Genomic DNA, 16,217 nt, shown 5'->3' with positions numbered 1-16,217 from the left:
AGCGCTGAAATTAAAGTCGATTGTTTAGCATAAGTAAGCAAACGATCTACGGATGTTTCATCCCCACCCGAGTAGACGAAAATAGCTCATTAATATCAAATGTTGATAAGATAGCAAAATGAGATATTGACATGATTGATATAAGAGATAAAAGATCAGACGACAATATCAATATTTTGCACTAAAATATCATGAGGAGATCAAGTTATGCTATTTGTAAGAAGTGATCAATATCATGTGCCATTCGTTTGTTCTTATCCATAGCATATCTTGATATTCAAATGATATTTCGGTGCAAATTTTTGATATTGTTGCCTGTTCTTTTATCTCTTATATCAATCAAAACCATATCATGTTTTGTTATTCTGTTCATGGCTTCTGCCCGGGCGTGGAAGTTGTGGTTCTTTCAATTCGTGCTCTTGAAAAATCACTAGAAAAAGCACGTGGTTTCAGGGATGGCCGAGGCTTTGTTATATAACCACCTTAACCATCACCAGATAGTGGTCAGAGTCGATGTTAGCGCCACGATATGTCCTGACGTCGATAATGTCGGAGAAGTGCCGTCCATCAATCAGAACGTGGTCGATTTGTGATTCTGTCTGCAGTGGTGATCTCCAGGTGTACCGATACGGAAGGCTGTGTTGGAAGTAGGTACTGCGAATGGCCAAATTCTTGGAGGCAGCGAAATCAATTAGTCATAGGCCGTTTTCGTTCGTCAGCCGGTGAGCGCTGAACTTTCCAATAGTCGGTCTAAACTCCTCCTCTTGGCCAACCTGAGCGTTCAAATCTCCTATGATGATTTTGACGTCGTGGCTTGGGCAGCTGTCGTACTCCCGTTCCAGCTGCGCGTAGAATGCGTCCTTATCATCATCAGTGCTTCCGGAGTGTTTGATATGCACGTTGATTATGCTGAAGTTGAAGAACCGGCCTTTGATCCTCAATCACATTCTCTCAATGATAGGCCACCACACGATCACGCGTCTTTGCATATCGCCCATCTCTTTGAAAGCTGTTCCCAGCTCGTGTGTGTTGCCGCAGATCTGATAGATGGTATGATTACCTCTAAACGTTCGCACCATTGATCCCTTCCAAAAAACCTCCTGCAGCGCTACGATGCTGAATCCACGATCCTTGAGCACATCGGCGAGCATGCGTGTGCTCCCGATGAAGTTGAGAGATTTGCAGTTCCACAAACCGAGTTTCCAATTGCTAGTCCCTTTTCGTCGCAGTGGTCTTCGCCGATGGTTCCGGTCCGTACTCTCTTGTTGATTGTTCGTTGCGTATGTTTTTTTAAAGGCTGGCTTGCGGGGCCTGACACCAAACCCCCTAAATTTCCGGAGGACCATTCCTACTTATTCCCGGTGGACCATGGTGCACAGTTTCACTTAGAGTCCCTCGCTGGCACTCTGACGATAATCAGCCGCCCCTAATATGGAGAACAGACGCTGTTGTGAGCCGAACCTGACATGGAGAACAGACGCTCAGTAAGATTTGCACCTCCGGAGAGGAGCAAACCCCCTATCAGCATACGACCATAGTTCCCACCGGGGTTGGTTACCCGATCTTCCCTAAGGTTGCTCGTATCCCGGCTAGCACCACAGGGAGGTAGGGATAGGAGTTGCTTGGTAAGAGGCTAAGGACCGCAAGATGGGGTCTATTTTATTCCTTCAGGTACGCGAAGTACCAATGCACAATGGTTCGAGAGCAGCCAAAACCTCAAAAATCGAAATTCGTGTTTCCGTCAGAATTATATTTTTCTCATTTTATAGAATACTTACGTGATTCAAATTCAAAATTTGATGTAGTTCTGTTGAGTTTTAACTTTGTTACATCATTTTCAATTGAACATAAATGTAGATTTTCGAATTTTTAGATTGAACTGCTCCAAAAGTATATGCGCCGTTGAGTGCCCGTAATAATTCTATGCTCATTACAAAGCTTAAAGCAATAGCTTTCTATTCATCACTTGTTTTGCGAAAAGTTGCGATAAGCTGTTTTTTGCCTTTCTCGTACACTAAGTGTACGTAAAGGCTATAATACTGCTTCAAAAACAAAATTTTGATAGGAGGCCCGGAGGGCCGATTTTTATATACCGATTTTTAACGTTTTAGTTTGAAATGTGCATAGTATTTTTTTGGTCTGTTTCTAACTGAAACCTCACAAATGCGTATTTTTTGTTCACAAGATTCTTAAAAATGCTCTTTTTTTAATTATTAGATTCAAGCTGAAACGTTCGATATGATTATTAATTATTTAAAACAAGTAATGAAAGCATTAAATGAAAGCTGAAAAATGAAATGATCTCGTGGCATAATTATTCAATGACGGAATCATTTATGTACTTTTATTTGAATATTTTTATTGCTGTTTTAAGTGAAATAATTGGGTAGGTTTCTTCCCAAACGACTAGAAGATATCACACACAAGGTTTCTTATTTTCAAAACTTTCTCCTGTCATCCGAGAATCTACCAGTTTTAGATTTTTTTTTTCACATGAATTTTATTGTTGGGATTTTGTTTATGTCTAATAATCCGAAATACGTAATCATGCTGAAAACTTTTCTAAAGCTGAAAATGAAATGAAAATTCTTAGTATTGGAAATTGGAATTGTTCAATACTCTGTCATCAACATGATTCTACAATACATATCAAGAGTTTCAAGTTCTAATGTTTGAGCTCGAGCTAAAATGTAACACACTCTTATTGCCAGCAATAGAGAATGTTGGTACTGAGATTTGAACTGAAAAGCTGAACTGCCTCATATTGGTGGAAATGTATTATTCTAACTATTCTCTTATATATAAGACAGATTCCTTTAAATGAGCAAGGAAAAGCCTGTTTCGAGTCAAGATTATGAAGAATACAAATGTTAGTACACAGTTGTGATAAAAGTTGTTCGTTTGTCATTCAAATTAATTGATTCTTTTCAAATAATTTTTTTTCAAAAATATTCCATAATTGTGGATGTTCCAAATAAAATTATTTGACTTAGCACATGCACAGCCAGTATTTAGCAAGCAAGTTCTTTGATACGAAAATTATTTATAGCTTTTTTTCACTTTTCAAAAGACGAGTTTTTACTATCCCATTTAATTCCACCACTTGAGTAAGAAAACCAATAACGGCCTTACTGTTGTAGTCGAAATACGTAACTGTGAAGTAATAATCAAGTAATGGAATTAAATGGAATAGTATTAACTAGTTGTATGGCAAGTGAGATCATCTTTGTTGCGAAACAATCGGTTTTCAAAACCCGAATTTAGCAGTAAAATGAAAGTATTACTATTCACAGAGATGCCTAAAACGGCTGTATATTGCCAAAGTAGTGCTTCCAACGCCCACGTTTAAGTCTGTATGTGACAAAAACCATCAAAATAACATAATACAAACATAAGGGATATTTTTAGGGACATTTTGAGGTTTTGGCCAACCTTTGTTCTGGAGCGAACCACTGTGCAATGGTACGCTTTACCCAGCATTTGCCGTGCCATATAATGCATATATTCGTGAATAAATTCACAGTATAGCAGCTTCAGCTGCTGGTTTTAATCAAGATGGCGCTCCAGGAAAAGGATGCATCGCATCGTCGTGGATCACTAGTTGATGAATCAGGTACTCCTTCTTTGGAAGCATGACAATGAAACGGACACCTGCGTCACGCACTGTTGTGGGATCGAAAATTCTCTCACAGGGGTTTTCCCTAAGCGATAGCACACTATTTGAAATAACACGTCCGTCTCGGCAAGAAGATTATGTACTGCATATAATCCAGCCAAGTAATGTATTTTGTACGCTGGGCCCGTCAACTCCTATTGTATTCTTCTCTTTGTGACGTAGGTCGATGAACAGATTTGCTCCGATGATCACATCCACACAATCAGTTACGTAAACATCGGATCACCGAGTGCGATATCTACCGGAAGCTGTAATCTGGTGGAATCAATCCTCTGAACGGGAAGATTCGATGTAACTTGAAGTAGATCGCAGTCGCCGAAAGACGAGAGCGAATCCGAGCATAGATTGACTGCTTACACTTTTTAGCGGCTTGGCCGATACCACAAAAAACACCTGCTCTTGCATGGTGTTTATAAACTGGTTTACCGAGCAGAAGAAACTGCCTCGATAATACCTCTTTCTGTTATTGATAACATACTCTGTTATGAACTAGCCTTAACTAAGAGCTCAAGGTAAAAACCTTAGCAAAATACCAAAAAAGTAATACCAAAAACTAATATGCACAATACTGTCGTTCTACGCATAATTGTCCCATGTTACCTAAACAAAAATTTAACAAATATTTTTGGGATGTTATGAGCGTAGGCAATACTTTTCCAGGCATAAAACAAATCACTACTTATTTAAACGGTTTTCAGTCTCTATTATCATCAAACCATAACTTCATTTTTTCAGTGGGAAAAATTGACTCGAGTTTTAGGTTTTTCATCAAAGGTAACATGGGACAATTATGCATAGAACGGCAGAATACTTCAGGCATAACGGACTCGGTTATTACAAAACCGAAACGCATCACAAATTTTTATTCGTTTAGTATTGAAATACACATGCTATGCCTGAAGTAATTTGCATATTAATTTTTGGTATTATTTTTTTGTATCTTACCTCTTATGCAAGGCTAGTTCATACCAATTTCTGTTACCGAGGTCGTCGTTCTTGCTCTGGTTCCAACTGGTCTGGCTTTCTTGTACATTCAACCTGGCACCAACATCCAACTACGAGTAACTGGTAATGTTGTTTTCCTTTGTCAACCTTTGATACTTCACATCGAACCAACCGGCTCTCGGCCGCCTTTGTGCAGTGGCTAGTGGAAAACTGGGTGAACCGATACCTTAAGCTATTTTACAGATTCTCAATCTATGAAGTAAATTCTCGGACTTGAAACTTCATACAAGCATACTTTGGCCCTTCTATCATCAAATCATGAGGTCTCACGAAAATATTTCTTGATAAAATCTGATTTCCGATGAAAAAAGGAACAGTCCATTTTCAAGCAGAACTGGCTGGGATGCGGGTAAGAACCGACGTAACTTCCGAAATCCGCGTAAAAACGCGTAAATCCCAAAAGTGTCTCGCGTAAAAAATGCGTAAATAACGACTCCAATGTAGTGGATATTGTAACGTATTGTTCGCTGTAATCTTTCATTTGATGCACTTAACACAACTTACAATCATACTTTGCTTTTTCGCAAACGTTGTGATCAGGGTTTCGACTTTTCATTTCAATGAGACCAAAGCAAGCGTTTTTCGGGCCAAGGGAAAATCTTGTTTCGTTGTTTATGTTGAGGATCATCTTTCACCCATCAATCTTTTCTCTAGAACTAGCATTGGAAGATAAACGAAAATCTTGCCTATTAGATGTAAACCCTTTTTCGTTTTATTACTTTTACCTCTCACTCACTTTTCGCGAGAATTATCGCAGATCAGTTACAAAATTGTATGGCCACGCCGGGATTCGAACCCAGAATAGTAACAATAATAGCTGTGGGCATACGCTCACTCTAGCCACACCACCACGCTATCTGTATGAAAGCATTAAGTTATTTGTTCCACATAAGCTACTACAATTTGCATTTATGATGCCACGAAAGGACTCGAATATGAAAGAAAAAGAGCAAACCAACGTTTAGCGGCAATCGAAGTGAGCGAAAAATTGTTATCACTATCCAAGCTGTTTTACTTTCTCGAAAAGCGATTTTTTCCCGAAGACTTTCGTGAGGGAAAATCATGTGCTCCTGAGATTGAGTGAGCATTACGAACCCTGGTTGTGATAGATTTTGCAGTGCTTGCTGTAAAAACCATGGCTTTGAATTTACGTTCTCCGGATCAAGGCCATATAGTAGGCATCGGATTTCTCGAATTTCTGCCACGTTCATTCCAACTTTACTACTAAATATTAAAAATAAAGTTAAATGTTGCATGCGTTACTAAACTGCCGCTAATCGCAAGTCGAGCACATCTGTATATGGCATCCATATAGATATGTGCTCGACTTGCGGTTAGCGGCAGTAAGTATAATTGCGAGAACGGTTGAAATTGTGGGCCTGAAAAGTGAGTGAGTTTTTTCTTTGTACGCACAGAAAGACATCATCTCCTTGATCTGTATCAATTGGCATCAAACGGGTGTGGATATCAGAGCACTTGCTGCGGAACGATTCTCACAAGTACTTGATGATCAACCATGCTAAGCCATGTTCATTGAACAGAAGATTTAGATGTTCCATTTGAATAAAGATATTAATATCTATTAATATCTATACAAAAACATGTTAATATTGTTTTAGCTAATATCTGGCAGTCAAATGAAACGTGTCCCTCTTGAATCTCACACAGTCACAGTCTTTTGCACCTTGTCTCTTATACATTACATGATACCAAAGCGTCAACTGTACTCAATGTGAATAGTGACTGATGACTGGCGGCCCAAATGGATATAAAACATATCACAAATGTGCTGTGACGTGGGGGACTCACAACTGAACTGCCTTGCCGTATAGATGTGTTCAGGAAAGTTTATCCTTTATCTCCAGACCGAAAGCACCCTTCCATACTCATCGAACTATCCCGGCAGGCAAGTCTACACGTCTGTCCACCCACACTACAGGAACGCTCCACCCATTTCCCTTTCCTGCACAGAAGGTTGAAGTATCAAAAGTTCACAAATGCTGGTTTTACAGAATGGCATAAAGCAGTGTAGCATGGCATGACATGGCACTGACGGCGTCGTCACTTCAATGTGTGCTCCATAGTTGGTGAAGGTAGCTTCCAACAACGCTTCGGTCTCGGTCGGAAGAAGAATTTTCCAAGAGCGAGGAAAGACAGGGACCGTCGTCGTGTGTGCTGCTGATGGCTTAAACTTCGTTTTAGGATACCCTGCTGCCTATTGAACTGTGTGTCCTATGGATGTATGAAATGCTGCCTGCGCAAGCTGTGACTATGGCAGAGTGCATAGTTGTGTGTTTGTGCTCCAAAGCACTATAAGAGTTTTGTATGGAAGAAGGCAGTCAAAAATATGTTTTCGTTCTAATTGCAATCGTTTCGATTCGAGTCAATTGCGAGACAGCGAAGGCAACCATCTAGTTGGGGTCTAAATACGGCAATATATCAATATACGAGTAAAGAACAGTGCACTGATTTCTGCAATAGCCACGCGGTCACATTTCGGGACGCTGCCTAAAACGTACGTACTCTTCCAAATTTCATGTAATCGACTAACACCAATTGCAATGAATTTCGTGGGACAGTACCATCCATTCCACCGATTCATTCCACGAACTATACCGCGAATATATCTACCCACATTTTTTTGACAAAGGGAAGACTTCGAACGTGAAAAATGTCAATCTGACTGAACGGATTTTCACGATAAACCCCCTTATCAAAAGATTATAAGTACACGCTTGATATTCATTATTGATAACATCCACGAAACGGCCAACATACTTTTGCATATAAACAATAAAAAATGATGCATAAAAAATGGAAAGCGATCCATAAAATAACACTTGATTGTTTCGTAAAACGCTACCATAAATCCATAGAATAGTTCGGGAACCCCCATAAATAATAATTTTGCAATTCCTGATCATAATACCCGGTTTACAGTTCGCATTTGACTGATAAAACGGCCTACTTTTCCATACCAACGAAATGGGTGCGTTAATGAACATTATGCAATGAGGTGAACCGGTCAAGGGCCGAAAACCTCATTAATAAAGATAATATAAAAAAAAAAAAAACATTATGCAACTCAAATGGGTTGCATCATATTCATTATAACACTCAATTGGGTACTATAATGAAAAACCATGACTACATTTTGATGAATTAGTTTGGGTAAGTGTTCAAATAGTGTATTCTCTGCGTCGCGTAATAAATGAAATAGTTTGATGGACATAATATCAAAAAATCCCAAAGGCAAGTACATCTATCGCTTCACGGCTTATTGAACTATGCAATGTGGCACGGTAACATGGAATCTGATTGTTCTTAGCAGCAACATAATTTATTGGCAAGAATGATCATGTGGAGTAAATTAAATTGTAGCATTTTGGTACAGATTTATCAAATTAAAGTCCATTTTCGGCATTGCAAAAAAATAGCGTGTACTGTGTAACTCGTTGCAAAACTCGGCAAGCCTCGTTGGATAAACGTACAACTCGTGCTGAAAAAATCATCTTTTTGCAACTTGTTGCACAAACTACTATTTTAAGATCCATAACTAAGCTAAAGTTTAGCAATTGATTGGAAAATATGCTTCTTTAGACATGGTCAAGAGAAACAATAACATTCCTGGATTGGAAATTGTCTCGACTTCCCTGGGCATAAAAGTATCATCGTTGTTAGCCTCATGATATACGAATGCAAAAATGGTAACCTGGCTTAGAAACCTCGCAGTTAATAACTGTGGAAGTGCTCAATGAACACTAAGCTGCGAGGCGGCTCTATCCCAGTGTGGGGATGTAATGCCAATAAGAAGAAGAAGAAGGCCGAAGTGGCCTGTGCGGTATATAAGACTCTTCTCCATTCGGCTCGGTCCATGGCTACACGTCGCCAACCACGCAGTCTACGGAGGGTCCGCAAGTCATCTTCCGCCTGAACGATCCACCTTGCCCGCAGCGCACCTCGCCTTCTTGTGCCCGTCGGATCGTTGTCGAGAACCATTTTCACCGGGTTACTGTTCGACATTCTGGCTACGTGCCTGGCCCACCGCAGTCGTCCGATTTTCGCGGTGTGAACGATGGATGTTTCTCCCAACAGCTGATGCAACTCGTGGTTCATTCGCCTCCTCCACGTACCGTCCGCCATCTGCACCCCACCATAGATGGTACGCAGCACTTTCCTTTCGAAAACTCCAAGTGCGCGTTGGTCCTCCACGAGCATCGTACAGGTCTCGTGTTCGTAGAGTACTACCGGTCTAATGAGCGTTTTGTAGATTGTCAGTTTGGTACGGCGGCGAACTCTATTCGATCGGAGCATCTTGCGAAGTCCAAAGTATGTACGATTTCCAGCCACTATGCGTCTCCGAATTTCTCTGCTGGTATCATTTTCGGCAGTCACCAGTGAGCCCAAGTACACAAATTCTTCTACCACCTCGATTTCGTCACCACCGATGCAAACTCGCGGTGGGTGGCTCACATTGTCTTCTCTTGAACCTCTTCCTATCATGTAGATTCCTGCTATTGTACTATACCTCAATTGTATCGCATAAATTATATTTCAAACATGCAATTTCGTTCATTCCCAGAACATATTTCTCGTGCTTAGTTTCATAGGGGCATAACTGCATTGATCGATTTCTCTTCGTCGATGTTTTCTTTTTATTATTGTACCGAATTGCGCTAGTTTGCTATGATTTAATGGTTTGGTGTTATAAACGATGAGTGTATCTTGCACCAGAATCTATAATCACGGTTGTAGCTATTGAAACAATTGAGTTATTAACAAAATATAAAATTGATTAAGAGAAATCGATTAATACAGTTACGCCCCTATGAATCTAAGCGCGAGATTTTCAATAACTGATGTTTTCGTAAGGTTAACATTATTTCAATTTCGTTTTATCATTAACAATTACTCGAGCAGCACATATGTTGCACAAAAGTTACTATAACCCCTATACAACCGAATTTAGTTTTATTACTTTATTCAGAACCAAAGGGGTAAAGATTTTGGGTATAGGTAATTTAGGCAGCACATCCGGGTATTTGACGTCGTGACTGGTGTGGTATAGCGTCGTGCTCGAATTATGATTCGAATGATTCGGTTCTTCAGCGAGCATCTTCCAGAGAGTGTGTCCGAGAGAGCATACACGTAAGCCTCATACGAGATGAGTGTCTGTGAGAGTGTGAATAAGCGAGTACAATAAGTACTGCCTATCCCCCAGAAGTAATGCTGGGAGGCAGTTCCTGGGGGAATGATGGCGGAGCCCAAGGTTGTGTCGGTATTACCTGTCACTGGTCGAGTCCGGCTCTCCAGTACACTCTCTTGTAGTAGCTTGACAACTACTAGCACATGTGCTGGGTCTAAAAAAAAGGGAGCACGGAACAATAAGACAAAGACAAAAGAAAAAACTGAGAAAGAAAAAAAATAGGGGTAACTTTTATGTCAGACGAGCAAAGAAATACACCCGATTCTTTTATTACACGGAGGATGCGTTCCGTGTAAAAAAAAGTTTTCAGTTCAAAATTTGAAAAGTCATGTAAAAAAAGTTTTACGATTTCTCGACGAACAATGCAAAATGGAGGAAGTATGCAAAAATTTTGTATGAAATTTTTTTTACACGGCCGTGTAAAAACAGAATCGGGTGTATATAGATGTCCAGCATATAAACCACATCGCTATCCCCCCGAATACTTCTTACTTCCAAGTATGATTGTTTACCTCGGACCACAAGGGTATCCTGGAGTTGTCATTTTCCACTCAATACCAAACTACTTGATCGATGTCATTGTAACTGTAACTGTAACTACATAGATTGTTATCGACCAGGTTGATTCTATAGAGATGTGTCTTTAGTGAATAGTGATTGGACATAAGCCTCGACATCGTCCGAATGAAGTGTCGGCGGCTCGGATTAAGTCCTCATCTCTGAAACACGATCGCGCAGAATCTTTAGGAACTATAGAAAATAGCCACAGTCCAAGTTCATTGTGTGACCAATTCATTTGCCAATTTTGAAGAGTACTCTGACGAGATTTGTCTATCATAAACTTCATCTTCCTGTGTGCCCACCTTTGCTAACGAGTCCGCTTTCTCATTGCCATAGATTAGGCAATATGGGATGGGACCCATGCAAAGGTAATCATGAATGATCTTTCGTCCAAATCACGCATATGTTCTCTCATGTTTGTAAGAAAGTAAGATGCATGCTTAATTGGTTTCATCGACCGGATTGTCTCGATAAAACTAAGACTATCCGAGTAGATGAAATAATGGTCTACGGGCTGATTGGAATTTATCCCCAAAGCGAAGTTAATTGCTGCCAGCTCAGCATCATAAACCGAACACGATTCTTGAAGTTTTCGGAAGTTGGTCCAATTCTCATTGAAAACTCCGTAACCAGTGGATCCGTTGATGCGAGATCCATCAGTGAAAATGAAGAAAATAGAAATATTTTGGAGATGATCTGGTATACCTTGAATAGCATGTTTCATGAACAGATCGTATTCAATGGAGGAACTGTCGATGGTGAAGTGAACTCGAGGTGGGTTATAACACATATGACAAAGATCTGGCGATATATAGTTTTCTAAGACAAGTGTGTTACTTGTTCCAAATTTGATCTGTATTATAAGTGAGAGTCCCCAAAAAAGGAGTAACTTCAGCCAGCACCTTCAGGCTCATGTTATGAGTTGAATGTAAGCAGCCAAGGGCAATACCCAAACAACGATATTGAGTTCGTTCCAATTTGATTAGCTGACACTCAACTGCTGAGAGGAAACAAAAAGAGGCATACTCAAAAACAGAGAGAATAATCGTTTTGTAGAGTTCAATGAGATCTTCCGGGTGAGCACCCCACCATGTTTCAGAGATAGAACGTAGAAAGTTGATCCTTATTCGACATTTTGTAATCAAATATTCAAAATGGGTTTTCCAGGTACATTTCGAATCAAACCAGACCCTAAGGTACTTATAAGACTGGTTTGTCATCTTTCAACAGCATGAGTTGCAGTTCAGCTGGTTTCCGCTTTTTAATAAACACAACCAATCTAGTTTGTTTTGGTGATTATTTTTTAGATAAATTGTGTACGCAAAAAAATGTGTCAGAGAATTGATCAATTTTGGCGAGACAAAGTTCGCAGAATAGCATAGTTGAGGAAGACGTTTGGTGTGAAAAACTTATGTCCCAACTTATTGGCTTAGTTGGTTAACGCACCAGTCTAGCGTACTGTAGAGTCATGGGTTCGAGTCCCATCGAAGGGAAAGTGGTTACCTCCAATACATTTTCCAAATCAATATCTTCCACATAATGTACATATACAAATATGAGTTTTCACAACATTGTAAAAAAAAAATTGTTATTGTCAGATTCTCTGTAGTAGTAGTAGTAATTTTATTAATTAAATATTTTTCCCTTTATCGTACGACAAAGTTGTACCGAAAGGTTATCATTTCATTCCAAAATCGAACTTTTTATAGAAGTCTCGGAAACCAATGACGTTATATCACGGTGTGTGTATGTGGGACCTTTAAGTCAAAATATGAGCATCGTTAAAACTTTCACTACGAGAAAATATAGCTTTTCAGCTTTCATTTCGTGACTAGGTATTTGAAAAAATGTACCGAAAGGTCCCGAACAACTTTTTTTTCTCCCTGAAACGGATCTTTTAGTTGAAAAACCATCGATTATTTACTGCGTCCCCCAATAAATGAGATTCCTGGATTTTTTTCTTCCAATCATCATTAAAAAACTAAGGGGGAATCCATTATATATATATATTATAGTATAAATATCTTGTTTATTGGAGCTCAAGCGTCGAAGAGCATAACGAAGCTGAACTCGATAAATTTATGTTATCCTCAGAAAACAGCTAAGAAGGGCGTGAGAAGGGAGATTATTCACTGCATGGTAATGTTATGCACATATACACCCAATTCTTGCCCAACACATGCCAAAATTGAAACTTGTTATGTAAATGAATAAGTTTGACTGGTGTCACAAAATTATTCAAAACGATTGATCATGTAAAACAATAATTTCCCATAGTATTATAAGGGCCTTCCTTAGCCATGCGGCAATATATGCGTCCAGTGGCGTAGCCACGGGGTGGTTTGGGCATAAAACAGAGACAAAATTATCAGAACAATTTTAAAAAAAAAGGTTCAGAAACCCAAACCGACCCCCCCCCCCCCCCCCCCACACCAATTTTCTGGCTACGCCACTGTATGCGTCTACAAAGTAACACCATGCTAAAGATGGTAGGAAATGGAAGTAAACAACTAGCGTATATATATAAAAAATGTTTGCAGTATTTTGTTTTAGCAATCATATGGATGCGATGCGTAGTTAATGAGATCGAGTGATTCTATTAGAAAGCAAATTCATTTTACTACAATTGATGTGGCTTTTTTATGCAGCAGTTTAGAAACGATTATTTTTACCAGAAATTTATTATGAATCAAAATTTATTTTATTAAATATGGTATACTAGTTTATTTGTAGACGCTGTAGCGCCCGTGGCAAATGTTTTTTTAATCAAAATTTTCAATGTCTGTTGTCTGTGATTTTTTTCATCAAATGCTGTGTCTGGTTGTCTAAGGTTGTCACTGGTTTTGTTTTCTGCATCTGATAGTAAAAAGAATTGAAGTGTCAAATATTTTATTTTTTGTGAGAATTTCCCCGCGTGCTGCGTCTGGTTGGCTAGTCACCGGACAGACAAACAGGGCTATTATAGATATGGTATATTAACAATATAGTCCACTTCGTGAATCCCCATATATTAAGCAAAAGACAGCACATTCATACCATCTTGCGTCACTAAAGGCGACTAACGCCTAAAAACGATAACCGATTATTGTTATTGACAATCAATTTCAATAATGTTTAAAGCACAAAAGGGAAACACAAAATCTGGACGATCAGAACCAAGGTCAGTTTTCACAAAACTGAAAAAATAAATCAACGTTTGGATTTTTAGTCAGAAAAAAAGGAAAGAATCTAGATGAACAATGATCAGAATGGTAATTTCAAAAGGCACGGCAAATGCTGGGTAAAGCGTACCATTGGTACTTCGCGTACCTGAAGGAATAAAATAGATCCCATCTCGCGGTCCTTAGCCTCTTACCCAGCAACTCCTATCCCTACCTCCCCGCGGTGCTGGCCGGGATACGAGCAACCTTAGGGAAGATCGGGTAACCAACCCCGGTGGGAACTATGGTCGTATGCTGACAGGGAAGGGGGGGTTTGCTCCTCTCCGGAGGTGCAAATCTTATTGAGCGTCTGTTCTCCATGTCAGGATCGGCTCACAACAGCGTCTGTTCTCCATATTAGGGGCGGCTGATCATCGTCCGAGTGCCAGCGAGGGACTCTAAGTGAAACTGTGCACCATGGTCCACCGGAAATAAGGAGGAATGGTCCTCCAGAAATTCAGGGTGTTTGGTCTCAGGCCCTGCAACCCAGCCTTTAAAACTCATAAGCAACGAACAATCAACAAGCGAGTACGGACCGGCACCATCCGCGAAGACCACTCCGACGAAAAGGGACTAGCGATTGGAAACTCGGTTCGTGGAACTGCAAATCTCTCAACTTCATCGGGAGCACACGCATACTCGCCGATGAGCTCAAGGACCGTGGATTCGGCATCGTAGCGTTGCAGGAGGTTTGTTGGAAGGGATCAATGGTGCGAACGTTTAGAGGTAATCACACCATCTACCAGAGCTGCGGCAACACACATGAGCTGGGAACAGCTTTCATAGTGATGGGCGATATGCAAAGGCGCGTGATCGGGTGGTGGCCGATCAATGAAAGAATGTGCAGGTTGAGGATCAAAGGCCGGTTCTTCAACTTCAGCATAATCAACGTCCATAGCCCACACTCCGGAAACACTGATGATGATAAGGACGCATTCTACGCGCAGCTGGAACGTGAGTACGACAGCTGCCCAAGCCACTACGTCAAAATCATCATAGGAGATTTGAACGCTCAGGTTGGCCAAGAGGAGGAGTTTAGACCGACTGTTGGAAAGTTCAGCGCTCACCGACTGACGAACGAAAACGGCCTACGACTAATTGATTTCGCCGCCTCCAGGAATATGGCCATTCGTAGCACCTACTTCCAACACAGCCTCCCGTATCGGTACACCTGGAGAGCACCACTGCAGACAGAATCACAAATCGACCACGTTCTGATTGATGGACGGCACTTCTCCGACATTATCGACGTCAGGACATATCGTGGCGCTAACATCGACTCTGACCACTATCTGGTGATGGTTAAACTGCGCCCAAAACTATCCGTCATCAACAATGTTCGGTACCGACGACCGCCGCGGTACGACCTAGAGCGACTGAAGCAACCTGATGTCGCCACTGCATACGCGCAGCATCTCGAGGCAGCGTTGCCGGAAGAGGGTGAGCTCGATGGGGCCCCTCTTGAGGACTGCTGGAGTACAGTTAAAGCAGCCATTAACGACGCAGCGGAGAACAACGTCGGGTATATGGGTCGAAGTCGACGGAACGATTGGTTCGACGAAGAGTGCAGACAGATTCTGGAGGAGAAGGACGCAGCGCGGGAGGTCGCGCTGCAGCAAGGTACCCGGCAGAACGTGGAACGTTATAGACGGAAGCGGAGACAGCAGACCCGCCTTTTTCAGGAGAAGAAACGCCGCCTGGAAGAAGCGGAGTGCGAGGAGATGGAACAGCTGTGCCGTTCTCAAGATACACGCAAGTTCTATCAGAAGCTCAACGCATCCCGCAAAGGCTTCGTGCCGCGAGCCGAAATGTGTCGGGATAAGGATGGGAGCATCTTGACGGACGAACGTGTGGTGATCGAAAGGTGGAAGCAGCACTACGAGGAACATCTGAATGGCGCTGAGAGTACAGGCAGTGAAAGTCAAGGCAGCGGAGGAGATGACTACGTTAGTTCAGCGGACGATGGAAGCCAACCAGCCCCCACCTTGAGGGAAGTTAAGGATGCCATTCAACAGCTAAAGACCAATAAAGCAGCTGGTAAGGATGGTATCGGAGCTGTGCTCATCAAGATGGGCCCGGAAAAGCTGGCCACTTGCCTGCACAAACTGATAGTCAGAATCTGGGAAACCGAACAGCTACCGGAGGAGTGGAAGGAAGGGGTGATATGCCCCATCTACAAGAAAGGCGACAAACTGGAGTGTGAGAACTTTCGAGCGATCACCATCCTTAATGCCGCCTACAAAGTGATATCCCAGATCATCTTCCGTCGTCTGTCACCGTTAGTGAACGAGTTCGTGGGAAGTTATCAAGCCGGCTTCGTTGACGGCCGCTCGACAACGGACCAGATCTTTACTGTACGGCAAATCCTTCAAAAATGCCGTGAATACCAGGTCCCAACGCACCATCTGTTCGTTGATTTCAAGGCGGCATACGACAGTATAGACCGCGTAGATCTATGGAAAATTATGGACGAGAACAGCTTCCCTGGGAAGCTTACCAGACTGATCAAAGCAACGGTGGATGGTGTGCAAAACTGTGTGAAGATTTCGGGCGAACACTCCAGTTCGTT

The sequence above is a fragment of the Armigeres subalbatus genome, chromosome 2 (assembly GCF_024139115.2).
Source record: "Armigeres subalbatus isolate Guangzhou_Male chromosome 2, GZ_Asu_2, whole genome shotgun sequence".
NCBI classification, from domain to species: Eukaryota; Metazoa; Arthropoda; class Insecta; order Diptera; family Culicidae; genus Armigeres; species Armigeres subalbatus.
The sequence above is the reverse complement of the archived record's forward strand: the minus strand, read 5'-3'. Positions refer to the sequence as shown.